A 27,517-nucleotide genomic window follows, 5' to 3' on the forward strand; every position below is an offset into this window, starting at 1 on the left:
ACCTCAGCTCACTTAGAGAAATAAGATCTCATAAAGATTTGCAATGAATTTGATGCAGGAAATGCAGAACAAAACAGACAAAACAAAAGAAAAAATCTAGATGAAGTTTTTTTTTGATAAAAGGAAGGGGAACAAATATGCAGGGAACAAATGCAAGAACTCAGAGAAACACTAGAGAACTTCATCTAGAATTGGGCGGCGACAAAGTCACCTATGTTGGAGTATATTGACTGAGGAGTCAAGTGAGAACACTTGATCACAAGTCATACTCATCGTTAAAGCTCAAAATGGGGTTACCATTTTTCGTTTAAGCATTTGATGTATTCACATCTTGTTGAGCTGCTTTGACCCATATCTTGGGGTAAAGCTTCTCTAAGATGGAATATCATACCTTGGGTGGTGGTGTTGAACTTGATCATGTAGTTGAACTTGTGTGGAGTGCTCGAGGTTGATGTAGTGCATCAATAGTTGGGAGCACCACTTATAGTTTGAGTTCATCTACCTACATGGTTTAGTTGAAAGGTTTCATGCTTCCTTGTCTTCAACCACCATGGTGTAGAGACTTGGTGATGTAGAGATTGCTCAAGATGTGAGTGGATTGCAATCTCATGGATTTAGATTCATCCAAGTACCTACAAGGGTTAGATAGCATGCAAGGGTACAAATATATCCGAGACACTTGATCATAAGAGAAAAGTCAAGGATTAGTCATAGGCTCATGCCTTGCATGTATCCAAATGGAGTTCCTACTCCAAGTTTGAAGCATCAATGATGTTCATTCACCTCTCAATCGGCAAAATACTTTCTCATCAAGCGGTTTGGTGAATATATCCGCCAATTGCTTATTGGTACGAACATGCTTAAGATCAATGTCCCCTTTAGCAACATGATCTCGAATGAAATGATGACGAACTTCAATATGCTTAGTTCGAGAATGTTGCACGGGATTGTGAGCAATCTTAATAGCACTCTCATTGTCACAAAGCAATGGGACATGTTTCACATTGATTCCATAATCTTTAAGAGTTTGGGTCATCCAAAGTAATTGAGCACAACATGAACCAGCGGCAATGTATTCCGCTTCGGGGTGGATAAGGATACCGATTTTTGTTTCTTGGAGGACCAAGACACAAGAGATCTACCAAGAAATTGACAAGTACCCGAAGTTGACTTTCTATCAACCTTGTCTCCGGCATAGTCCGAATCGGAGTAGCCAACAAGATCAAAAGAAGACCTCTTAGGATACCAAATGCCAAAGTTTGGTGTATGTATTAAGTATCTCACTATCCTTTTCACAACCTTAAGATGACATTCTTTGGGGGCTGCTTGATATCGTGCACACATGCACACACTTAGCATAATATTGGGACGGGAGGCACATAGATATAACAATGAACCAATCATAGAACGGTAAACATTTTGGTCAACCGATTTGCCATCCTTTGATCAAGTAAAGATGTCCACTAGTAGGCATGGGCGTTTTCATTCCTTTGCTTTCTTGCATGTTGAACTTCTTGAATAAGTCCTTGGTGTACTTTGTTTGAGAAACAAAGGTGCCTTCCTTAGTTTCCTTGATTTGCAAACAAAGATAGAACTTGAGTTCACTCATCATAGACATCTCAAACTTCTTCGACATTAGCTTCCAAAACTTTTCACTAAAATGAGGGTTAGTCGAACCAAATATGATATCATCAACATAAATTTGGCACACAAATAATTCACCATTAACCCTTTTAGTAAAAAGAGTAGAATCTATTTTTCCAATCTCAAAGCCTTTTTCAATAAGGAACTTGGTCAAACATTTATACCACGCTCTAGGAGTTTGTTTAAGACCATAAAGAGCTTTGTGAAGTTTGTAAACATGGTCGGGTTTCTTAGGATTAACAAAGCTGGGAGGTTGTTTTAACATAAACTTCCTCCTCAATTTCCCCATTTAGAAAAGCACTTTTAATGTCAATTTGGTACAAGGTAATATCATGGTGATTAGCATAGGCAAGTAAGATGCGGATGGACTCAAGTCTAGCAACGGGGCATATGTCTCACCGTAGTCCATGATACGTCTCCAACATATCTATAATTTTTTATTGTTCCATGCTATTATATTATCTGTTTTGGATGTTTAATGGGCTTTATTATGCACTTCTATATTATTTTTGGGACTAACCTATAAACCGAAGGCCCAGTGCAAATTGCTAATTTTTTTTTGCCTATTTTACTGTTTCGCACAAAAGGAATATCAAATGGAGTCCAAACGGAATGAAACCTTCGCGAGGATCGTTTTTGGAACAAACGCGATCCAGGAGACTTGGAGTGGACGTCAAGGAAGCAACGAGGCGGCCACGAGGTAGGAGGGCGCGCCCAGGGGGGTAGGCGCGCCCCCACCCTCGTGGGCCCCTCGTGGCTCCACCGACCTACTTCTTTCGCCTATATATACTCATATACCCTGGAAACATCCGAGAGCACCACGGAACCCTATTTCCACCGCCACAAACTTCTGTACCCGTGAGATCCCATCTTGGAGCCTTTTCCAGCGCTCCGCCGGAGGGGGAATCGATCACGGAGGGCTTATACATCAACACCATAGCCTCTCCGATGATGTGTGAGTAGTTTACCACAGACCTTCGGGTCCATAGTTATTAGCTAGATGGCTTCTTCTCTCTCTTTGGATCTCAATACAAAGTTCTCCTCGATTCTCTTGGAGATTTATTCGATGTAATTCTTTTTGCAGTGTGTTTGTCGAGATCCGATGAATTGTGGGTTTATGATCAAGATTATCTATGAACAATATTTGATTCTTCTCTGAATTCTTGTATGTATGATCTGATATCTTTGCAAGTCTCTTCGCATTATCAGTTTGGTTTGGCCTACTAGATTGATCTTTCTTGCAATGGGAGAAGTGCTTAGCTTTGGGTTCAATATTGCGGTGTCCTTTCCCACTGACAGCAGGGGCAGCAAGGCATGTATTGTATTGTTGCCATCGAGGATAAGAAGATGGGGTTTATATCATATTGATTGAGTTTATCCCTCTACATGATGTCATCTTGCCTAATGTGTTACTCTGTTCTTATGAACTTAATACTCTAGATGCATGCTGGATAGCGGTCGATGTGTGGAGTAATAGTAGTAGATGCAGAACCGTTCCGGTCTACTTGTCACAAACGTGATGCCTAGTTCATGATCATGCCTAGATATTCTCATAACTACGCGCTTTTCTATCAATTGCTCGACAGTAATTCTTTCACCCACCGTAGAATTTGCTATCTTGAGAGAAGCCACTAGTGAAACCTATGGCCCCCGGGTCTATTTTCTATCATATAATTTTTTGATCTATTTTATTTTGCAATCTTTACTTTTCAACCTATACCATAAAAATGCCAAAAATATTTACCTTATTATCTCTATCAGATTTCACTTTTGCAAGTGGTCGCGAAGGGATTGACAACCCCTTTATCGCGTTGGTTGCAAGGTTCTTAATTGTTTGTGCAGGTACGAGGGATTTGCGTGTAGTCTCCTACTGGATTGATACCTTGGTTCTCAAAAACTGAGGGAAATACTTATGCTACTTTGCTGCATCACCCTTTCCTCTTCAAGGGAAAACCAACACATGCTCAAGAGGTAGTAGTCCATACCTTCAACTTGAGTGTAGCCTTGGGCGGCGAGACGTGCTTTGTTGCGGACGACATGACCATCTTCGTCTTGCTTGCTACGAAACACCCATTTGGTAGAGATGATGTTGTGGTTGTTGTCGGGTTTCTCGACCAATGTCGACACTTGGTTTCTCTAAAAGTTGTGTGGCTCTTCATGCATGGCATTTATCCAATCCGGATCTTCCAATGCTTCTGCAACCTTCATAGGTTCAATGCTAGAGATGAATGAATAATGTTCACAAAAGTTAGCGAAACGAGTTTTAGAGCGAGTGATTCTCCCGGTTTGAATATCAATGAAGATTTGTTCGACAGGATGGTCTCTTGAGACTCTTGCTCGAACTCGTGAGAGATTTTGCTTGGGTTAGGGTGGAACATCTTCTTCATCATCTTGTCCTTCTTCTTGGCCTTCTTCATTGCTGACGTTGTCGTTCTCTTGTCGAGGTGGAGAAGGAGGTTGACGAGGTTCATCTTGGTGTACTTCCTCGTTTTGTTCATCTTGGTGTGTCCCACTTGTGGATGCTTCCATGTCAACTCTTGTTTCACCTTGTCATGAGGTAGAAGCTTCCACTTGGACGGACGAGGTACTCTTCTTCACCTCCGTTGGACAAATGTTGCCAATAGACAAGTCTTGCATAGCTTCCGAAGGGTCTTTGTCTCCTACATCAATTGGCAATTTCTCTACTTGCGAGTCGTTAGATTCATCAAACTTCACATATACTGTCTCTTCAACCTTTCGGGTGAAATTATTGTAGACATGGTAAGTGTGAGAGTTTGAGCCATAACCAATTAGGAAACCCTCATGAGATTTAGGAGCAAATTTAGAACGACAAAGCTTATCAAGAATGTAGCACTTTGAGCCGAATACTCGAAAGTATCCAACTTGGGGTTTGTTACTGGTGAGGAGCTCGTATGCTGTCTTGCCGAGTAGCTTGTGAAGATACAAGCGATTTGTTGCATGACAAGCCGTCTCACCCGCTTCCGCCCAAAAGTGTTTTGGAGTCTTGTACTCATCAAGCATCGTTCTCGCCATCTCAATAAGAGTTCGGTTCTTCCTCTCAACAACTCCATTTTGTTGAGGTGTGTACGTAGCCGAGAACTCGTGTGAAATCCCTTCTTTGTCAAGAAAGGTATCCACATTTGCGTTCTTGAAATCCGTTTCATTGTCGCTGCGAACCTTCTTAATCTTCACTTCAAATTGATTTTGGGCCTTCCTAGCGAAGTTCTTGAAGATCTTTTGGACCTGCGATTTATCATCAAGAAAGAACACCCAGGTAAATCTTGAAAAATCATTGACTATAACTAGACCAAATGAGTTTCGACCGAGACTCTTGTAGGCATTGGGACCAAAGAGATCCATATGAAGTAGCTCGAGCGGTCTTCTCGTGGTCATGATGTTCTTCACGGGGTGACTTCCTCCAACCTGTTTTCCTGCTTGACAAGCAGTGCACAATCTGTCCTTGTCAAATATAACATCTTTTATTCCAAGGATATGACCACCTTTAATAAGCTTATCAAGATTTCGCATGCCCACATGACCTAACCTTCTATGCCACAACCAGCCTTTCGAAGATTTAGCGATTAAGCAAGTTCTAGGTTGAGCCTTTTTAGTGAAATCAACAATGTAAAGATCACCTCTACGTATACCGGTAAAGACCATTTTATGATTGTCTCTACGAAACACTTGGCAATCTACTTTACTAAATAGGACATTGAAACCAAAGTCAGCAAGTCTAGATACGGAAAGTAAATTGTAGCAAAGAGATTCAATGAGCATAACATTTTGTATGGAGCTATCATGTGAGATGGCACCTTACCAAGGCCAACCACCTTACCCTTTGAGTTATCACCAAAAGTGATATACTTCCGAGGGCCGTCGTTTTCAGCAAGCTCACGAAACATATCCTTGTCTCCAGTCATATGATCGGTACATCCACTATCAAGGACCCATTCCTTTCCTCCAGCCATGTAGCCGCGAAGATTAGCCATAAGACCAAAGTGTCTCATTGCATCATCAAGGTCATTATCATCATCCTCATCATAGTATCCATGTTCAACATCATCTTGTAATTGATCATTTCCTATAGAAGGTGATTCATTAGAAGTATGACCGTAACAATGTTCATCTCTATGGATTCTATTGACTTCGGAAATGATATTGCTAATAATTCCAACATCTCCTTTGGCACGCATGAGATCACGAAGCTCAAACAGGAAATCATCAAACTTAGGATCGCTAGTACTCATCCTATTCAAGGCAATAGACTTATGGAGAATCTCATCGAGATTTTTCAAGGAATAATTTGGGAATCGTTCCTCAAGAAATCTCCATATCACTTGGGAATCTAGATTTTTCAAGGTAAGCTAGCAATCAAATATTTGGGCAATCCTCTAATTATAAGATTGATAGTTCTAAGATTGCGAATCATGTCAAGATCCTCATCGGGAGAGGGATGCAAAGGATCACTAGGGGAAATGCAAGGACTAGTAATGTACTTGTTCAAGTGATATTCATTGAAAATCTCAAGCATCCCATTTTTTCACTCATCAAAGTACTCTCCATCAAGTATAGGCACACTACGTCTAAGACTCCCCAAGGTAGACTCATCCATCTTCCTCCAAAGGTGTTTAAACCAAAGCAATGGAGACCAATGCTCTGATACCAATTGAAAGGATCGAGAAGAGGTGTCTAGAGGGGGTGAATAGACTCTTAGCAAGAAAAGTGGCAGTTTTTAATTCCTTTAAGTTGAGGTGGAGTTTTAGCACAAGTTTAAACATTCACAATACATATCAAGCATGCATGACAAGAGTATATGAGCAGCAGAAAGTAAAGCACACAATTTGCAAGAATGTAAAGGGATAGGATTGGAGTGTGCACACGTAATTGGAGACACGGAGATTTTTGGCATGGTTCCGATAGGTGGTGCTATCGTACATCCACGTTGATGGAGACTTCAACCCACGAAGGGTAACGGTTGCGCGAGTCCACAGAGGGCTCCACCCACGAAGATTCCACGAAGAAGCAACCTTGTCTATCCCACCATGGCCATCGCCCACGAAGGACTTGCCTCACTAGGGTAGATCTTCACGAAGTAGGCGATCTCCTTGCCTGTACAAATTCCTTGGTTCAACTCCACAATCTTGACGGAGGCTCCCAAGTGACACCTAACCAATCTAGGAGACACCACTCTCCAAAAGGTAATAGATGGTGTGTTCATGATGAACTCCTTGCTCTTGTGCTTCAAATGATAGTCTCCCCAACACTCAACTCTCTCTCACACATTTGGATTTGGTGGAAAGATGATTTGAGTGGAAAGTAAGTTGGAGAAGGCTAGAGTTCAAGATTTATGTGGTTGGAATGGAATATCTTGACCTCAACACATGAGTAGGTGGTTCTCTCTCAGAAAATGTATGCTGGAAGTGTAGGCATGTTCTGATGGCTCTCCTCACGAATGAAGAGTGGGTGGAGGGGTATATATATCCTCCACACAAAATCTAACCGTTACACACAAATCACCAAACTCGGTGGGACCGAATCATAAAACTCGGTCAGACCGATTCAGTTCATAATGTGACCGTTAGGCATTTCGGTGGGACCGATATGATCAACTCGGTGGGACCGATGTGCTAGGGTTAGGGTAAAACCTCATCTCGGTTTGACCAATTACACAAACTCGGTGGGACCGATTTTGGTAATAAGCTAACCAGAGAGTTGGTCAAGCAAACTCGGTGAGACCGATTACAAATCTTGGTCAGACCGAATTTATTGCAATAGGAAACAGAGAGTTCGCAAGCCCATCTCGGTGAGACCGAGATCCCATCAGTGAGACCAAAGTGACTAGGGTTTGTGGCAGTGGCTATGTCAAGTGAACTCGGTGGCGCCAGATAGAATGTTTCGGTGGGCCGAGTTCGACTTTTGGTTTGGGACATATGTGGATATGAGAAAGTGGTTGAGGGTTTTGGAGCATCTCACTAAGCACTTTGAGCAAGCAAGCCATTAAGCAACACCTCATCCCCTTTTAATAGTATTGGCTTTCCTATGGACTCAATGTGATCTTGGATCACTGAAAGTAAAATTTAGAGTCTTGAGCTTTTGAGCTTGAGCCAATCGTTTGTCCTTAGCACCTTGAAGGGGTTCCACATCCTCTTGTCCACGCCACTCCATCTGTTGAACTTACCTGAAATATTCTAGATAAAAACATTAGTCCAACAGGAGATATGTTGACATTAATTACCAAAACCACCTAGGGAGAACTTCTGCTTTCAGCGTGGGAGCGGAGTCCGGTGCGCAGGCTGACCGGGAGGAGTGCAAGCTGTCCTACAATGCGCAGGCTCACCAGGAAGCGTGCGTGCTGTACGTTGCGCCTGCTCACAGGGAAGCGAGCCCTTTGAGTACCATGGCTGCCCGCCTTCTTCTCCATTAATGGCGCCCGAGCTGCTGTTTAATACGGGCGGCCTTACTGTTCGCCTCCCATTCCCCTCCCTCCTGCAGACCTCCACCAACGCTATGGCGCAGAATGATCATCTGCCGCTAGTCTTCAAGTTTGGTGAAGTCGATTCCGAGCCGAAGAAGATAGAAAATAAGGAGGAATCGGGCCTCATGGACGTGGCCCAGAATGAGCTAGCCGCGGCGGTTGCTGCCCCCGCTCCCGTCCCAGCTCCCATCCCCGCGCCCGCGCCTGCGGCCATCCCCGTAGCAATGACGGGCTGGTCGCCGAGCACTATCGCAGAGCTGGAAGCCACGGGCGTCAGCGAGGTCTCCGCGGACCCGCGCGAGCTCGTGTACATGCCAGCGCCAGTGCCCGTGCACACCCCTCCACCCACCGTGGTGCGGGCCCCCGTGCGTTTGGTTGCACCCGCCGCACTCGTGCCCCTTCCCGTGCGCGCCCTCCACCCACTGCAGCGCCGGTCCCCGTGTGTTTGGCTACACCAGCCCCGCCCATGCCCGTGCGCGTGCCCCCTCAGCGGCATGGGACGCTGCCGTCGACCGCTATCTCTCAGCGGCGCCAGTTGCCGTCCTCCCGCGCCCCGCCCGTCGATCGCGCGACGACATGATGTTTCATTTACAAGTGAAGGACATTTGGTGCTGCCTTGAAGACTTCAACAACGGCGTCCCGGAGGACGACAACGACAGCGACGGCACGGCACGCCGCTTCCACCTCCGCCGGAAATAGTTTTTTGGAGTTTAATACTGTATCTTGAATTGTCGATCATATAAATATAAATTTACAGTGTGACTGAATGAAAGATATGGTTTGAATGAACTTGCGTTTTTCTCTCTTAATGTACACACTTATCAAATGATTTTTTTTTTGAAAAAAACATCAATGGTTTTTAAATATAAAACACTCATCGCAAACGTTTTAGTTAGAACACCTGTATGCAAACCGACAGCTTCACCAGGAAGCCAAGGGAAAATTTGCCGAGCAGGATTTGTGCAGCTATTGATCACAAACGTTTTAGTTAGAACGCACGTATGCAAACTGATAGCTTCCCCAGGAACCAAAGAGAAAATGTGACGAGCAGGATTTCTGCAGCTCTTGATCGCAAACGTTTTAGATAGAACACCTGTATGCAAAGTGAGAGCTATGGTCTTCCCCTTTAAGTCGAGGGAAAATCCGCAGCGCAGGATTTGTGCATCCCTTCAACGCAAATAGTTGTTTTGGATGACCCGTGTGCAACCACGTACAAACAATTTGGTAAGATTTGCATCTGTCATATTGGGTATGTTACCATTTGTCAAACTGGAAAGACTGACATTTGTTGATCTAGTAACATTGCCATTTGTCAACCTTGTAACACTGCGATTGGTCAAAATATGAAGCTAAAAATCACTAGCAGTATCTAATTTTTGCAACTAAAATTCAGTAATTAAGCATAGATGGAGGCGAGGAGGCGTGTTCAGCCGGGCGTGCAGCGGGGGGTGCAGTACTATTCAATTTGACAGCGGGTGGTGCAGTTCCCGATACGGCTTTAATGCAGACGAGGGAGAGGGTAGCGGTTCCCGAAATGTTGAACGGCAATGATGCATGCATCCTCCTTCAATTAGCATCGTGTGAATGCATGAGCGAAGTAATGGGAGGAGGACCAGGAAAAGAGGCTGCACGATGTGAATGCAACGCAGTTTGCACTCATATAAAGGCGCCCCTCCATTCCAATGCATCTACCACATCGTACGCACCTAAGCATTTGCCTAAGCACCTACACTAATAAGCGCAAAAGTGCTCACTCTAGACTCATGGCGGCGATGCGTGCGAGCGGCCAGCGGTTGTGCCAGATGGTCCACGACGCCGGCCTGCCGCATGGCACCGTGGATCGTCTCCAGACGGTGTTGGCGACCGGCTGGTGGATGGCCGCCGTCGACGCCAGCTACGACTCTCAGTTGGACCAGATGATCGTTCACACCACCAACAGGTTCACCGTCGTTAAAAAGCTCGCGGACGACATCGCCATACTATTCCATCCCGCGCGCCCGGTCTCCTCATTGCCTGCCACCTTAATCGGCCCCCATGCTCGGAACCTCTTTCAAGCACTGGTGGCCCTGCGACTGCCCGCCGACGCCACGAAGAATGTCCAGCTGGAGGTCACGCTCGCCGCGAGGCGCCTCACCCTGCAAGAATCCGTCGACTTACACATCCATGTGTACGAGCAAATCATGTACACAGATATCTACAAGGCCAGTGAGGACTCTACGATGTTGGCCTTCTTCAGCCGGCTGGAAGCCTTGGATGCCTTTACTGAGAAGCACCTTGACCTCGCCACAAAGGCCGCCGCTCCTTAGCCGCCGGTCGGTGGCCCGACACACTAAGTTGAGGAGGAGGAGGTCGTACGTTGATGGATGCATCTTTCTTCTTGCCTCCTGTAACCACCACTGCGATCACATCATCGTGGCCTTAATTCTTATTGTGCTATTGCATTCTCGTTCCAGTCAATACTCAATACAGACATGTGCGATCCTATTGCTTAATTATATGCATCACTGTAACTAGTACTCCATCCGTCAATTTATAAGTTGTGCTGCCAGTGTTTGGGGCCGGCGCACGATCATGCACGTTCGTGTGCATGCGGTTGCGCCAGGCGCGGCGCGACGATGCAGTTACCCGCTGCAAAAACTTCCATGCGGGGGACATGGCATTGACCATTGGGCCGCAACAGTCGGTCATCCGGGTGCCCAATAAAGGATGCAAAGAGGGATCCTATAGCAGCAAGGACCAGCTTCCCTACTGATATCTCATCTAACAGAACTCCCAAGTTAAGTGTGCTGAGGCTGGAGTAGTCATCAGATGGGTGACCAGATGGGAAGTGGTCTTGATGTTAGATTAACTGATGTGATGGGTCACTGTAACATTTAATTGCGTTGAATGTATATAGTGCTCCATCATATTAGTTTAATTAACCTCGTAGTCCTTGTTTTGTAATTTTTGACATTTTTTGTTTTTTGTACACATGTTGATTGGCTTGAAGAAGGTCTATCTCTTTACTTTTTGATAATTTTTGTTTTTTTAACACATGTTGATTGGCTTGAATGAAGGTCTATCCCATTACTTTACGACATGTTTCCAATACATGGATCTCGAGGTTAATTTAACTAATAGGACGGAGCACTATATGCATTCAACGCAATTAAATGCTTTCCAAAAAAAAGTGATATGATTTCTGTGAAACTTATAAGTCATGTATGTCAAATTAACCTCTGTGTACTTGTTCTCGGATTAACCTCCGGACCTTTTTTCCGCGTATCACACACATCTTGTTAAGTTGAACCGTTTATGTTCTCTTCCCTAATAAAAAACAGTTCATTTGACTAAGCCGTGTGCCGCATATCACACACACCTTGATCTGGCTGACCGTTTCTGTTGCTTTTCCTATTAGCAAACAGTTCATTAGAGCAAACTGTATGCCGTATATCGCACACACATTGATATGGCTGCCCGTTTCTGTTGTTTTTTCTAATCACAAACATTTCGTCTGGATCAACCGTATGCCCTGCATCGCACACGTAACTAAAATCTGAACCGTGCTTGATGGCTCTGCCATCCCAAACGTTTTGCACCTTTTTTGACTGTTTTTTTACACCACCGTTTGCGATTATTGCATCGCACACAGTTTTGTCGAAGGGTCTCTGATCAGAGTGTCGCATTAGCAGCAACCTGCAGTAGTGTATATATAGATTTTTTATCTTGAGGGACAAGTAAACTGTAGGAAGACGGAGTCCGGAAGGTGTCCCAGGTGGGAACAACCCACCAGGGTACGTGATACGTCTCCGTCGTATCTATAATTTTTGATTGTTCCATGCCAATATTATACAACTTTCATATACTTTTGGCAACTTTTTATACTATTTTTGGGACTAACATATTGATCCAGTGCCCAGTGCTAGTTCTTCTTTGTTGCATATTTTTGTTTCGTAGAAACCCCATATCAAATGGAGTCCAAACAGGATAGAAACGGATGGAGAATATTTTTGGAATATTTGTGAAATATGGGAAGAAGAATCAACGCGAGACGGTGCCCGAGGTGGCCACGAGGCAGGGGGCGCGCCTGCCCCCTGGGCGCGCCCCTGACCCTCGTGGCCCCCCCGTAAGGCGGTTGCTGCTCTTCTTTGGCCGCAAGAAAGCTAATTTTCAGAGAAAAATCTGGGCGAAGGTTTCAATCCAATCGGAGTTACGGATCTCCGGATATATAAGAAATGGCGAAAGGCCAGAAGACCAGAACGCAGAAACAGAGAGAGACAGAGAGGCAGATCCAATCTCGGAGGGGCTCTCGCCCCTCCCATGCCATGGAGACCAAGGACCAGAGGGGAAACCCTTCTCCCATCTAGGGAGGAGGTCAAGGAAGAAGAAGGAGGAGGGGGGCTCTCTCCCCCTCGCTTCCGGTGGCGCCGGAGTGCCACCGGGGGCCATCATCATCACCGCAATCTTCACCAACAACTTCACCGCCATCATCACCAACTCTTCCACCCTCTATGCAGCGGTGTAACCCCTCTTTTACACGCTGTACTCTCTACTTAAACATGGTGCTCAACGCTATATATTATTTCCCAATGATGTATGGCTATCCTATGATGTTTGAGTAGATCCGTTTTGTCCTAGGGGTTAATTGATGATCGTGATTCGCTTGAGTTGCATGTTTTATTATTGGTGCTGTCCTATGGTGCTCTCCGTGTCGCGCAAGCATGAGGGATCCCCGCTGTAGGGTTTGCAATATGTTCATGATTTACTTATGGTGGGTGGCGTGAGTGACAGAAGCATATACCCGAGTAAGTAGGTTGTTTGCGTATGGGATAAACAGGACTTGATACTTTAACGCTATGGTTGGGTTTTACCTTAATGATCTTTAGTAGTTGCGGACGCTTGCTAGAGTTCCAATCATAAGTGCATATGATCCAAGTAGAGAAAGTATGTTAGCTTATGCCTCTCCCTCAAATAAAATTGCAATAACGATTACCGGTCTAGTTATCGATTGCCTAGGGACAGATAACTTTCTCGTGACAAAAAGCTCTTTACTAAAACTAATTTAGTTGTGTCTTTATCTAAACAGTCCCTACTTTTTATTTACGCGCTCTTTTTATTCTTGCAAACTTATCCAAAAACACCTACAAAGTACTTGTTATAGGTAAAGCGAACGTCAAGCGTGCGTAGAGTTGTATCGGTGGTCGATAGAACTTGAGGGAATATTTGTTCTACCTTTAGCTCCTCGTTGGGTTCGACACTCTTACTTATCGAAAGAGGCTACAATTGATCCCCTATACTTGTGGGTTATCAAGACCTTTTTCTGGCGCCGTTGTCGGGGAGTCATAGCATAGGGTGAATATTCTCGTGTGTGCTTGTTTGCTTTATCACTAAGTAATTTTTATTTGGTGTTTTTAGTTGTTCTCTATCTTTAGTTATGGATATGTAACACGAAATACCAAAACAATTAGGTGTACTTGCTACTCATGGAGATGAGGAACCTCCTGAAACCCTCGATGCTCGTTCTGTGACAGATATTATGTACTACTTTGATAATCCTGAGAAAACCCCATTCAATCTGGTAATGGGAGACACATTGGATCAACGTGAATACTTTAGGGATTATCGCTTGACTCAAAAAGGGAAATTATTATGGGATCAAATTTATATGTTGAAGTGGTATGCTCGGCAAGTATGCTTGAGTTATGATTATACTTGTTGCTCTAGGATGAAGGCTCCACACCTTCCCTTTTTATGCAAATTTAATGATAATAAAACCTTGGCTTCTTATGCTAATGGTATATATGATTACTATGATGTGGAACAAATATAAGAATTTGTTGCTTTTATGGGTGCTTATGAAATTGAATCTTTGTTCAAAGAGTGTGAAAATCTTTATGATGCTGTTTATAGACCTGAAAATTTAGCTATCCTTAAATATTGCTATGATAATTATGAATTCAATTCCAATATTGATGAATTTATTGAGAAAGTCTCCGCTGTCCAAGAAGAGACTAATATTTTGCAGGAGCCTATGGAAGAAGAAATTAATGACATTGTGAGCTCATTGGATGAAAAAGATGAGGAGGAGAGCGAAGAACAAAAGGAGGAAGAGCGGATTGATCACCCGTGCCCACCTTCTAATGAGAGTAACTCTTCAACTCATACATTGTTTCATTTCCCTTTGTGCTTGCCGAAGGATGATTGTTATGATGATTGTCATGATCCCGTTGATTCTCTTGAAATATCCCTTTTTGGTGATGCTTGCTATGCTTGTGGCCAAGATGCCAATATGAATTATGCTTATGGAGATGAACTTGCTATAGTTCCTTATGTTAAACATGAAATTGTTGCTATTGCACCCATGCGTGATAGTCCTATTATCTTTTTGAATTCTCCCGATTACACTATATCAGAGAAGTTTGCACTTATTAAGGATTATATGGATGGGTCGCCTTTTACCGTTGCACATGATGATTTTGATGAATATAATATGCATGTGCTTGCTGCTCCTACTTGCAATTATTATGAGAGAGGAACTATATCTCCACCTCTCTATGGTTCCAATACGATAGAATTGCAAGAAACTGTTTATACTATGCATTGGCCTTTGCTATGTGTGCATGGATTGTTCTTTTATGACATGCCGATGCATAGGAAGAGAGTTAGACTTCGTCATTGCTTGATATATGTTGCTTTGTGCTCACTACTAAATTCTAAATCATTGTTAATTAAAATTGGCTTTGATATACCTTGGGATCCGGGTGGATCCATTACTTGAGCACTATATGCCTAGCTTAATGGATTTAAAGAAAGCGCTGCCAGGGAGACAACCCGGAAGTTTTAGAGAGTCATTTATTTCTGTTGAGTGCTTTTATAAAGTTTAAAAACAAAAAAGTAATAATAAGGGGAACCCAAAACTTTTTCAAAAAGGAAAGTGAAAGTGAGAAAGACGAGCATTGTTAAAGTGGGAGCTAGCCTTGAACTTTGTTCATGCTCACAGAAACTTTGTGAATCTTGATTATAGAAACTTTTCAACAAAAATAATTATCCCATTGTACAATTCCATTGTATAATAAAAATAATGTGCCAAGGTTTGCCTTTAGTATGTTTACAATGCTTGTTGGTTTGTGCGGTGCAGGACAGAAACTTTGGCTGTAGTGTGCGATTTAACATTTTTTACAGGAACGTCAAATGGTTCTGAAACGATTTGCACTGCCTTTATATACAAATTTTTTATTTTTCCTAATTTTGGTAGAAGTTTTGGAGTACCAGAGGTATGGTGAATGTTCAGATTATTACATACTGTTCTGTTTTAGACAGATTCTGTTTTTGATGCATAGTTTGCTTGTTTTGATGAAACTATCAATTTCTATCAGTGGATTAAGCCATGGAAAAGTTATATTACAGTAGCTATAATGAAAAAACAAAATATGAATTGGTTTCCAACAGTACTTAGAGTAGTGATTTGCTTTATTATACAAACGGATCTTACCGAGTTTTCTGTTGAAGTTTTGTGTGGATGAAGTGTTCGATGATCGAGAAGGTCTCGATATGAGGAAAAGGAGGAGAGGCAAGAGCTCAAGCTTGGGGATGCCCAAGGCACTCCAAGTAAATATTCAAGGAGACTCAAGCGTCTAAGCTTGGGGATGCCCCGGAAGGCATCCCCTCTTTTTTCAACAAGTATCGGTATGTTTTCGGATTCGTTTCATTCATGCGATATGTGCAAATCTTGGAGCGTCTTTTGCATTTAGTTTTCATTTTTCTCTTATGCACCATGCTGGTATGAGATAGTCCTTGGTTGATTTATAGAATGCTCTTTGCACTTCACTTAAATCTTTTGAGTATGGCTTTATAGAATGCTTCATGTGCTTCACTTATATCATTTGAAGTTTGGATTGCCTGTTTCTCTTCACATAGAAAACCGCCATTTGTAGAATGCGCTTTGCTTCACTTATATTTGTTAGAGCGTGGCATATCTTTTGTAGAAAGAATTAAACTCTGTTGCTCCACTTATATCTATTTAGAGAGATGAGAGGAATTGGTCATTCACATGGTTAGTCATAAAATCCTACATAAAACTTGTAGATCACTGAATATGATATGTTTGATTCCTTACAATAGTTTTGCGATATAAAGATGGTGATATTAGCGTCATGCTAGTGGGTAGTTGTGGATTGTAGAAATACTTGTGTTGATGTTTGTGATTCCCGTAGCATGCACGTATGGTGAACCGTTATGTGATGAAGTCGGAGCATGATTTATTTATTGATTGTCTTTCTTATGAGTGGCGGTCGGGGACGAGCGATGGTCTTTTCCTACCAATCTATCCCCCTAGGAGCATGCGCGTAGTACTTTGTTTCGATGACTAATAGATTTTTGCAATAAGTATGTGAGTTCTTTATGACTAATGTTGAGTACATGGATTATACGCACTCTCACCCTTCCATCATTGCTAGCCTCTTCGGTACCGTGCATTGCCCTTTCTCACCTCGAGAGTTGGTGCAAACTTCGCCGGTGCATCCAAACCCCGTGATACGATACGCTCTATCACACATAAGCCTCCTTGTATCTTCCTCAAAACAGCCACCATACCTACCTATTATGGCATTTCCATAGCCATTCCGAGATATATTGCCATGCAACTTCCATCATCATCATATACATGACTTGAGCATTCATTGTCATATTGCTTTGCATGATCGTAAGACAGCTAGCATGATATTTTCATGGCTTGTCCGTTTTTTGATATCTTTGCTACGCTAGATCGTTGCACATCCTGGTACACAGCCAGAGGCATTCATATAGAGTCATATCTTTTTTCTAGATATCGAGTTGTAATATTGAGTTGTAAGTAAATAAAAGTGTGATGATCATCATTATTAGAGCATTGCCCCAATGAGGAAAGGATGATGGAGACTATGATTCCCCCACAAGTCGGGATGAGACTCCGGACTTTACAAAAAAATAAAAGAGGCCAAAGAAGCCCAAATAAAAAAAGAGGCCAAAGAAGCCCACCAAAAAATAAAAAAAATAAAAAAAAATGAGAGAGAAAGAGAGAAGGGGCAATGTTACTATCCTTTTACCACACTTGTGCTTTAGAGTAGCCCCATGATCTTCATGATAGAGAGTCTCTCATTTTGTCACTTTCATATACTAGTGGGAATTTTTCATTATAGAACTTGGCTTGTATATTCCAATGATGGGCTTCCTCAAAATGCCCGAGGTCTTCATGAGCAAGCAAGTTGGATGCACACCCACTTAGTTTCCAATTTGAGCTTTCATACACTTATAGCTCTTAGTGCATCCGTTGCATGGCAATCCCTACTCCTCACATTGACATCAATTGATGGGCATCTCCATAGCCCATTGACTAGCCGCGTCGGTGTGGGACTTTCTCCTTTTTGTCTTCTCCACACAACCTCCACCATCATATTCTATTCCATCTATAGTGCTATGTCCATGGCTCACGCTCATGTATTGCGTGAAAGTTGAAAAGGTTTGAGAACATCAAAAGTATGAAACAATTGCTTGGCTTGTCATCGGGGTTGTGCATGATTTGAATATTTTGTGTGGTGAAGATGGAGCATAGCCAGACTATATGATTTTGTAGGGATAACTTTCTTTGGCCATGTTATTTTGAAAAGACATGATTGCTTTATTAGTATGCTTGAAGTATTATTGTATTAACGTCAAATGATAGACTATTGCTTTGAATCACTCGTATCTTAATATCCATGCCATGATTAGATTACATGATCAAGATTATGCTAGGTAGCATTCCACATCAAAAATTATCTTTTTTACCATTTACCTACTCGAGGATGAGCAGGAATTAAGCTTGGGGATGCTGATACGTCTCCGTCGTATCTATAATTTTTGATTGTTCCATGCCAATATTATACAACATTCATATACTTTTGGCCACTTTTTATACTATTTTTGAGACTAACATATTGATCCAGTGCCCAGTGCCAGTTCCTGTTTGTTGCATATTTTTGTTTCACAGAAACCCCATATCAAACGGATTCCAAACGGGATAAAAACGGACGGAGAATATTTTTGGAATATTTGTGAAATATGGGAAGAAGAATCAACGCGAGATGGTGCCCGAGGTGGACGCGAGGGAGGGGGCGCGCCCCTGACCCTCGTGGGGCCCCCGTAAGGAGGTTGCTCCTCTTCTTTGGCCGCAAGAAAGCTAATTTTCGGAGAAAAATCTGGGCGAAGGTTTCAATCCAATCGGAGTTACGGATATCCGGATATATAAGAAACGGTGAATGGCAAGAATACTGGAACGCAGAAACAGAGAGAGACAGATCCAATCTCGGAGGGGCTCTCGCCCCTCCCATGCCATGGAGACCAAGGACCAGAGGGGAAACCCTTCTCCCATGTAGGGAGGAGGTCAAGGAAGAAGAAGAAGGAGGGGGGCTATCTCCCCCTCGCTTCCGGTGGCGCCGGAGTGCCACCGGGGGCCATCATCATCACCGCAATCTTCACCAACAACTTCACCGCCATCATCACCAACTCTTCCCCCCTCTATGCAATGGTGTAACCCCTCTTTTACCCGCTGTAATCTCTACTTAAACATGGTGCTCAACGCTATATATTATTTCCCAATGATGTATGGCTATCATATGATGTTTGAGTAGATCCGTTTTGTCCTTTGGGTTAATTGATGATCGTGATTGGTTTGAGTTGCATGTTTTATTATTGGTGCTGTCCTATGGTGCTCTCTGTGTCACGCAAGAGTGAGGGACCCCCGCTGTAGGGTTTGCAATATGTTCATGATTTGCTTATGGTGGGTGGCGTGAGTGACAGAAGCATATACCCGAGTAAGTAGGTTGTTTGCGTATGGGATAAAGAGGACTTGATACTTTAATGCTATGGTTGGGTTTTACCTTAATGATCTTTAGTAGCTGCGGACGCTTGCTAGAGTTCCAATCATAAGTGCATATGATCCAAGTAGAGAAAGTATGTTAGCTTATGCCTCTCCCTCAAATAAAATTGCAATAACAATTACTGGTCTAGTTATCGATTGCCTAGGGACGAATAACTTTCTCGTGACAAAAAGCTCTTTACTAAAACTAATTTAGTTGTGTCTTTATCTAAATAGTCCCTACTTATTATTTACGGGCTCTTTTTATTCTTGCAAACTTATCCAAAAACACCTACAAAGTACTTCTAGTTTCATACTTGTTATAGGTAAAGCGAACGTCAAGCGTGCGTAGAGTTGTATCGGTGGTCGATAGAACTTGAGGGAATATTTGTTCTACCTTTAGCTCCTCGTTGGGTTCGACACTCTTACTTATCGAAAGAGGCTACAATTGATCCCCTATACTTGTGGGTTATCAGTATGCTTCCTGCAAGTTTCTTTATTTCCTAATTTTCTAAATATTCCAAAACTGACAAAATATATTTTTGTGGATTTTTCGGAGTCCGTTTACTTACCGTATCACGTACCTCCTTATTTTCACGATTCTGGAGTGTTCTGGAAGAAATCTTTTATGTGTTCTTCCGGTGTCAAAGTTTGGATAATACTACTTTCAACATTAATGGGCGTACCTGAGATATAATGTTTTATTCGTTGCCCACTGACAACCTTCGGGTTAGTACCTTCGGCATTATTTATTTTGATGGCTCCAGACCGACAAACCTCCTCGATAACATAGGGGCCTTCCTATTTTGAGGAGTTTTCCTGCAAAGAATCTAAAATGAGAGTTGTACAAAAGAACATATTCTCCGATTTTAAACTCACGCTTTTCGATCATTTTGTCATGCCATCTTTTAACTTTTTCTTTGAATAATTTGGCATTTTCATAAGCTTGGGTTCTCCATTCATCTAAAGAACTAATATCTAATAACCTCTTTTCACCAGCAAGTTTGAAATCATAATTGAGCTCTTTGATGGCCCAATATGCTTTATGTTATAACTCAAGAGGCAAATGACAAGCCTATCCATAAATAATTATATAAGGAGACACTACTTTAGGTTGCTGCTAACGCGACACTACAATCAGAGACCCTTCGATGAAACTGAGTGTGATGCCATAATCGCAAACGGTGGTGTAAAAAACCGTCAAAAAAGGTGCAAAACATTTGGGATGGAGGATGCATCAAACACGGTTCAGATTATAGTTGCGTGTGCGATGCTGGGCATACAATTCAGTTCAATTAACTGTTTGCGATGTGGCAATACAAAAGAAACGGGCAGCCAGATGAAGGCGTGTGCGATATACGGCTTATGGTTCACTCGGATGAACTGTTTGTGATTAGGCAACACAAAAGAAACGGTCAGCCAGATCAAGGTGTGTGTGATATACGGCATGCAGTTCACTGGGATGAACTGTTTGCGTTGAGACAAGAGAACAGAAACGGTTCAATATATCAAGATGTGTGTGATATGCGGCAAACAGGTCTGTAATCAGAAATGTGTGTGAAGACCGATAATAACACAGAAGATTGCTTCTAATAAGACGTATGTGATATGCTCTATCTACACAACATCTATTGGCCATTGGGCGATGGGCGGTCATCCGGGTACGCCATGAGGATGCGAAGAGGGCATCCTATATCTGCAAGGACCAGCTATTCCCTAGTAGCTCATCTAAGAGAACTCTCAAGTTAACTTTGCTCAGGCTGGAGTAGGCATGAGATGGGTGACCGGATGGGAAGTTGTCTTGATGTTAATCCCACTGATGGTATGTATCTTAAATGTCCATTAAGGCATGAAAGCCTCGTTTGAACAGGCTACCGGCGTCATCCGGCAACTAAATGAGAGCAATGCAAAGCTCCGGGCCGAGCGCGACCAGCTGAGCGCGAAGATCGTCGGAAGTGCGGAGCAGCAGGAGGAGACCACAGCCTTGTTGAAGAGGACCGGCGTCATTGTCGAGAAACTTATGGACGAGAATGCCATGCTGCGCATCGAGCGCAGACGGCTGGTGGAGGAATCCGTGGATGCTCTCAAGCAGCATCTTGAGGACAAGAAAGAGCTCATCGCCGCTCGCCGCGGAGACTAGTTCCCGTGGCCTGCAGCAACGCATCAAGAAAGTAGAGATCAGCGAGCCAGATCGTTGTCTTCCTTCTTCTTTTGCCCTTGTGTATTTCGGGCGTTGCTGCATGTGGCTTGTTTTAATTATGTTCCTAAATATGTAAGAAAATTATTATCCACTTTCATCGTCCTTATATTCATCATGCTTACTATAAGTCGCAGTCGATGCTATATAGGTCTGTCGGATCTTACATCAAGATCCGTGCAAAACTTTCTTTTCAGATTTTCATTTTTGTCTCTTAAATCTCAGTCCAGTGAGACATATAGTCACGCCGTAGAACAGGGCCTCGGGCACCATTAATGGAGACATTGGGAGGGAGGTGCGCGGCGGGTAGCGGCCAAAGGGCTCTCCACCCGATGAGCACGCGCAGGGGTCTGATTACACGCCTCCCGTACTCAAATAGCTACCCCGCACGGCACCTCCTAGCCAATAAAAAAAGGGGACGCGTGGCGGCACGTAAATGGTAAGTAGAACGCCCACGGTTTCAATTATACTTGTGTTTCCGATTTGTAACGTGACAACACTTGTTCCAAAATGACTTTATTGATTGTTAATGTGTGCGCCTTCGCAAATCGGACAGAAAAATTACCACAGCATGTTGGTGCCATGTCATGACACCATGCCAAGTTTCATGATTTTCAGGGTTGTTTTGGATTTACAGGAATTAAAATACCAAGTTTCTCAATCTTTCCGGCCGAGCCATGACGCCCAGATGTTGGAATTTCATTCCCATCTCTTGCATGGGACCTAGAAATTCACCCAAGGACACACATGTGATTTTTCAACCAACTTTGATGCACTGCAGCATGTGCTTGTAGTTCAAATTTGAATTATGCACATTAAATGCCCAGAAACTCAATTAATGTATAAACAAGGCCAAACGAACCCTGAAAAATTCCTAAATTAAACTAAACACTCATGTTGTTCTATGTTGACACTAGAAAAAAATTTAAAGCAATAAGAGGCAACCAATATCGTTCCGTCCCCAAAGGTGGCACGTTCCCTACCGAAACCATCACGCTTGTTGTGAGAAGCTCTAGTTTGTGAGAAGCTTATACCCAAACATGCCCCAAATGGGACAAAATTTTTACCACGGCATGTTGATGGCGCTCCATGATAGAATGCCAAGTTTCATGAATTTCAGACGAGCTTTGGATTTACTAGAATTTAAAAACCAGGTATCTCAATGTTTTGCCGGCAATCAACAGTGCCCTGGTGTTTGAATTTCATTCCCATCTCTTGCATGGGACCTAGAAATTCACCCAAGGACACACATGTGATTTTTTAACCAACTTTGGTGCACTGGAGCATGTGCTTGTAGTTCAAATTTGAATTATGCACATTTAATGACCAGAAACTCAATTAATGTATAAAAAAGGCCAAATGAACCCCCAAAAAATCCAAAATTAAACACAACACTCCTGTTGTTCTATGTTGACACTAGAAATTTTATGAAAGCAATAAGAGGCAACGTATATCGTTCTGTCCCCCAAGGTGGCACGTTCCCTACCGAAACCATCACGCTTGTTGTGAGAAGCTCTGGTTTGTGAGAAGCTTATACCCAACCTGCCCCAAATGGGACAAAAATTTTACCATGGCATGTTGATGCCGCTCCATGACAGCATGCCAAGTTTCGTGAATTTCAGACGAGCTTTGGATTTACTAGAATTTAAAAACCAAGTATCTCAATGTTTTGCCGGCAATCAACAGTGCCCTGGTGTTTGAATTTCAGTCACATCTCTTGCATGGGACCTAGAAATTCACCCAAGGACACACATGTGATTTTTCAACCAACTTTGGTGCACTGGAGCATGTGCTTGTAGTTCAAATTTGAATTATGCACATTAAATACCCAGAAACCCAATTAATGTATAAAAAAGGCCAAACGAACCCCAAAAAAAATCCAAAATTAAACACAGCACTCAAGTTGTTCTATGTTGACACTAGAAATTTTTTGAAAGCAATAAGAGGCAATGAATATCGTTTCGTCCCCAAAGGTGGCACGTTCCCTACCGAAACCATCACGCTTGTTGTGAGAAGCTCTGGTTTGTGAGAAGCTTATACCCAAACCTGCCCCAAATGGGATTTTTTTATCATGGCGTGTTGATGCCGCTCGATGATAGCATGCCAAGTTTCATAAGTTTCAGACGACTTTTGGACTTACTATAATTTAAAAACCAGGCATCTCAACATTTTGCCGGCAATCAACAGTGCCCTGGTGTTTGAATTTCATTCCCATTTCTTGCATGGGACCTAGAAATTGACCCAAAGACACACATGTGATTTTTCGACCAACTTTGGTGCACTGGAGCATGTGCTTGTAGTTCGAATTTGAATTATGCACATTAAATGCCCAGAAACCCAATTAATGTATAAAACAAGGGTAACGAACCCCGAAAAATTCTAAAATTAAACACAACACTCCTGTTGTTCTATGTTGACACTAGAAATTTTTTGAAAGCAATAAGAGGCAATGAATATCGTTTCGCCCCCAAAGGTGGCACGTTCCCTACCGAAACCACCACGCTTGTTGTGAGAAGCTCTGGTTTGTGAGAAGCTTATAACCAAACCTGCCCCAAATGGGACAATTTTTTTACCACGGCATGTTGATGCCGCACCGTGATAGCATGCCAAGTTTCATGAATTTCAGACGAGTTTTGGATTTACTAGAATTTAAAAACCAGGCATCTCAACATTTTGCCGGCAATCAACAGTGCCCTGGTGTTTGAAATTCATTCCCTTTTCTTGCATGGGACCTAAGCATGCACCCAAGGACACATATATGATTTTTCAACCAATTTGTATGCACTGGAGCATGTACATGTATTTCAAATTTGAATTATGCACATAAAATGCCTAGAAAACCCAGTTAATGTATAAAATGTCCAAACGAACCATGAATAATTCCAAATCTTTTACGACACACATATAGTTGCATGTTCATTGCAGATAAAAGGTCTAGCAATTCAAACACCATCCATTGCCGTTGTGACCCCATTATGTAATTCAAATCAAGATGAAAAATCAAGTAGATCCCACATAGTTTATTATCACCAACTGTGTGTGATGTAGTACAATATATCTTAGAGCACCGTCGGTGTATAGTACGCCTATGGCTTACCGAGAAGGTGCGTCTGCTACAGTCCACAGCCGGCGTGTCAAGCACACTAGCTCGCTCCCCAAATACTCCCGCCTCTGCATCCCTCGCAATCTAGAAAATATTACTGCCTCGTAATCTCGAAAATATCTACCGCCTGGAAGGTTTTAATGTTTGATAACACACGATTAGTATGTGCAGACTGTTTGCGATGTCTGTTACTCCCGCTCTGCTTCAGTCCCTTGATTCAAATTTTCAGTAGCCCTGGCATTTTACTACTGTCTCTGCATCCCTCGCAGTCTAAAAAATATCTCCTCGCCCTTGATCCAAATTTTCAGTAGCCCCGCCTTGTTACTCCCGCCTAGTAAAATTTTCAGATGCCGCAGTATTTCCTCAAACACCACCTTGCCCCCCCTGCCCCCCTCCACACAGACCACACACTCCCCAAAACCTGCGCTCACATAAACACACACAACCCTCGAAACCATTGGTAGGTCGCCGCCATCGTCGGTGCCTCCATCCTCAACCTCTGCCCGTGTGCCGGGTAGCTCGAGGATCCAATGGCCAAAAAGAGGCTTATCGCGGCCTTTTCGCCCGACGCTGGCGAGGTGGCCATCGAGGTGTCCCCGTCGTCCTCCGCGAGCTCGATCCGTCGTCACTGGTCCCCCGATCCGCCCGCCGCCGTGCCCCTACGCCGGTTCGAGGACTTCCCCATCCTCCCTCGAACCTCCCCGTCCTCCCTCGGAACCGGCAGCCGACGAGGCCCTACCTCGGGGTCCGGCAGCGGCGGTGGGGGATGTGGGTCGCCGAGATTACAGATCGGGAGACCCACACCCGCCGGTGGCTCGGTAGCTTCCACACGGCCGAGCTCGCGGTCATGGAGTACGACCGCTGGCAGGTCTGCTACCACGATGCGACGGCTAGGCTCAATTTCCCCTTTGGCACACGTTCGGTCCACCTTGTTCCGCCGGAGCCAGGGGTGGTGAGCTCGGCTATGGCGCGGGAGGACCATGAGGCGTGGGAGCGCCTCGAGGCCAAGGCCGCCGCCGAGGCCTACATGCAAGAGCTCCGCTGGCAGCACCCGGAGCTCGTGGAGGCGGAGCGGGCGATGTTTGCCAGCATGGAATGCGGCGAGGTTATCGCGCTCTCCTCCGATGACGAGGTCGAAGGCGGCGAGGACGGCGGCACAGAGGGCGGCGAGGTTATCGCGCTCTCCACCGATGATGAGGCCGAAGGCGGCGGTGACGGCGGCGCGGAGGGCGTCGACGTGGGCCCCGAGGACGAGGAGATCGACGTCGACGAGTGGAGGAGTGCCTTCCCCAACGACCCCGATGACGACACCTTCCAGGACCCGGCTCGCGGCACACCGTACATGCGAGGAAGGATTGGCTCGACCTCTACTTCGACCAAAAGTAGTTTAGCTTAGTGTAAATTTAAGTTTTATGGTCGGTTATGCAAAACTATCTATGTTTATGTTTGAATGCATGCTACTTTCAGTTGAACCTGCTTTGAATTTGATCAAATTGAAGTTTACAACCTTAAGTTCAGGTATCGACTATAAAAGGCCAAAAATTGCTAGAGTATATATATATCCACTAAGTAGTCCTTTAACTTTTTAAGGATCGGCTAGAGATGGCCTTATGACTTGTTTTATTCAGTTCTTCACAATGTGATGCTTTATATGTGCAACTATTTGCCTTGCAGTTCAATTTCATCAATGACAGTTTCAACAATACCACTATGACTTACGATATTTGGTTGTTGTTAAGGATATTGCAGTTAACATGCCTTTTCATTTTTCTAACAATAACTAGTGTACTGTAGACCTGCACAATACTAGTTGGAATGACTATTTGCTTGTTTTTAAATGTTATGCCTGATGCAGTCAACACACCTTTCCACTTCTTGTTTTGCTTAACTAGCGTGCTTAAGCCTACACACTGAAGCTATCATTTGTAGATTATGATGTCTACCATGGATATATTTGGTTGATGTTTAGCCTATTGTTCTTAACATGCCTTTATATGTACTCATGCAGGACAATATTGAGAACAGTGTTGTTTTCCATCGAGGTTAGTTTCATCGCATTGCTTATATGTACTCACTGTTCAGGATATCGGTAGCTGGTACCATATAGCCTGGGGCTGATAAGGGATTAATCGTTGAATCGGACATCTCACTGAATATATCTGTAACCCATTTATTAGTAGGTTAACTAGGGCCATATTTAATATATCTGAGGCTACATTGCAACATGCATTGTACTGAATGACTAAATATGCAATCCCAGGCTACATAGCAACAAGGAAGAGTGTTGCCTTAATGTTATGATGATGTCTAGATATACATGTAATAAAATCTTATATAATGGGATGGACGGAGTGTTGTACTACATCATTTTTCAATTCTTGTTTAGCTTCTAATATTAACTTTGTGCTTTTAGGTACATATATCATTGCCAAAGATCCACACTTCGACCCTTTCTGCGTATGGGGCAATGAGATATTCATGAACTAGCATCATGTGAGGAAACTGTAAAGATTGTTATTAAAATGGGTCAAAATATGTCAATCGAACTATTTGTTTACACTTTATGCAAGACAACAGTGAACTGCGCGATGGTAAGTAAGAACCCTGTAGCCTTCTTTCTACTGCCCGTAATGAGTTGTGTTAGATGACAATGTCTGATTATTTTTTCTTTTGCAGTGAATCCTGAAGCAGTTTACTCAAGATTACCTCTCAAACTACATGATTGGTGGGCGGCCATCACAAGGGGTTGGACTAGTGTCCTGCATGCCTTCTGCTTCCAGGAGAGCACAATAGGGCCATTCCGCTTCACCTTGTTCAGCAACCGGAATGTCTGTCGCCTCTTTCTTTACCATCTGGTTCGGGCCACCTTGTGGTGTAATACCCTACTCCAGTGTGTGGTGGATTGCCTCGTAGGGCTGAGGATGAACTAGTACAGTGGATGCACAGCCTCAGGAGGTGAGGTGTTCTTGAGCTCGATGAGCTGGTGAGTGTGAGGGTGATCTGAATGATCCGTCCTTTGCTACTGTGGTGGCTAGGTCCTATTTATAGTGTCCTTGGTCCTCTTCCAAACATTAGGCGGGAAGGGATCCCACAACAGACAAGTTTGAAGGGGGACAACAAGTACAAGCTATCCTGACAAAAGTAGTCTTCGCCTGCCAAAGGATCTGGTGGTGACGCGGATGTGGGCTCTGCAATGACCTCCGTCCAGCCGTCCTGCTGGTCTTGGTCTTGTTGCACCGATATGGA

This window comes from Triticum aestivum, chromosome 7D (assembly GCF_018294505.1).
Source record: "Triticum aestivum cultivar Chinese Spring chromosome 7D, IWGSC CS RefSeq v2.1, whole genome shotgun sequence".
Lineage (NCBI taxonomy): Eukaryota > Viridiplantae > Streptophyta > Magnoliopsida > Poales > Poaceae > Triticum > Triticum aestivum.